The sequence below is a fragment of the Cannabis sativa genome, chromosome 5 (assembly GCF_029168945.1).
Source record: "Cannabis sativa cultivar Pink pepper isolate KNU-18-1 chromosome 5, ASM2916894v1, whole genome shotgun sequence".
Classification (NCBI taxonomy): domain Eukaryota; kingdom Viridiplantae; phylum Streptophyta; class Magnoliopsida; order Rosales; family Cannabaceae; genus Cannabis; species Cannabis sativa.
In genome coordinates this window covers 41,885,627-41,887,731 of record NC_083605.1, presented here as the reverse complement: position 1 = coordinate 41,887,731, position 2,105 = coordinate 41,885,627, and positions in this window count along the sequence as shown.

Below are 2,105 nucleotides of genomic sequence, written 5' to 3'. Positions count from 1 at the left end.
CCGGAACACAAACCCTTGCTTTATACAATAGCATCGCGTTGTCTGACACTGAAAAATCCCTGGCTTGACCAGTTGAAATGTCTTCTCTGACCTTTAATAATTCTGGATCAGTCATATGAGTGACTTTGATTCTTTCTAACAGATCATATTGCAGAGTCAATTTGTGAAGCTTGCCTACCACAAACTCAATGCTAGATCTGACCATGTCTTTTGCTAACTGAGGTGAGATCTGAATCATACTAGCTACTTGCCTGGGACCCTTCCTGCTCAGGGCATCGGCCACTACATTGGTCTTGCTGGGGTGATAGAGAATCTCACAATCGTAATCCTTCACTAACTCCAACCAACGCCTCTGTCTCATATTCAAATGTTTCTGAGTAAAGAAGTATTTGAGACTTTTGTGGTCGGTATAGATTTCACACCTTTCTCTGTAAAGGTAATGCCGCCAGATCTTCAATGCAAAAACTACCGCGGCCAACTCTAGGTCATGAGTCGTGTATCGCTGCTCATAATCCTTTAACTGACGAGAGGCATAAGCGATAACCCGATCGGCTTGCATCAGTACACACCCCAGACCCTGTCTGGATGCATCGCAATAAACCACAAACTTCTCTTTGTCAGAAGGCAAAGCTAGCACTGGAGCTGTAATCAACCTGTGTTTCAGCTCCTGAAAGCTAGCCTCACATTTATCTGACCACAAACATCGCTGATTCTTCTTCGTAAGCTCGATTAAGGGTGAGATCTTAGAAAACCCTTCCACAAACTGACGATAATAACCGGCTAAACCCAAGAAGGGTCTAATTTCTGTCAATGTCTTCGGTCTTGGCCAATCCCTGACGGATTCTATTTTCCCTGGATCCACCTTGATCCCATCTTTGCTAACAATGTGTCCTAAGAAAGACACCTGAGATAGCCAAAATTCACACTTCTTTAATTTGGTGAAAAGCTTGTGTTCCCGAAGCCGTTGCAGAACCATCTTAAGATGTAACTCATGCTCCTCTTCTGATTGAGAGTACACAAGGATGTCGTCGATAAACACAATTACACAGATATCGAGGAAATCCTTGAATACTATATTCATCAAATCCATAAATGATGCAGTAGAATTGGTTAGTCCAAACGACATAACTAAGAATTCGTAATGTCCATACCTAGTATGGAAAGCCGTCTTTGGAATGTCCTCCTCTCAGATTTTCAACTGATGATAACCCGATCGAAGATCAATCTTGGAGAAGACCGTCTTCCCCTGAAGTTGATCGAAAAGATCATCGATCCTAGGTAGTGGATATTTATTCTTCACTGTTAGCTTGTTTAACTCCCGATAGTCGATGCACATTCTCATTGACCCATCGTTCTTCTTGACGGACAATACCGGAGCTCCCCACGGTGACACACTAGGCCGAATAAACCCTATGTCAAGTAACCCTTGAAGCTGAATCTTCAATTCTTTAAGCTCAGCTGGAGCCATTCTATACGGAGCCTTGGAAACCGATTCCACTCAGGGTGCTAAATCTATCACAAACCCAGAAGTTCTTCGGGAAAAACATCTAAAAATTCCCGAACCACTTTAATATCCTCTATCCGAATGGTGTCTGGCCGAGTGGTGTCCACCACCACGGCCAAAAACCCTAAACATCCACCACGCAGTAGTTCCCTAGCTGACAGGGCTGAAATCACCGGGATCCGAGATCCCCGAACTGAACCGACAAAAACAAATGGTTCTTCACTTTCCGGTTGCAAGATTACCATCTTCCTCTTCGAGTCAATACTGGCTGAGTACTTAGATAGGAAATCCATTCCTAGAATAATATCAAAATCTACTAAGCTCATTTCTATTAGGTAAGTACTTAACTCTCTACCGTCTATTCTGATCAGCATAGACCTAATCCACCTTTTGGAGATAACTAACTCTCCGCCAGGTGATAGGGTTCCTAACCCTGATTCATATCATGCGGTCTATCAAATTTACTAACGATTTTGGCTGCCACATAAGAATGTGCAGCCACAGAATCAAACAATATGGAGTAAAAAGAGTTGTTAACTGAGAGCTAACATGTCACCACTGAAGGGCTGGCTTCTGCATCAGCCTGAGTAATGGCGAACAC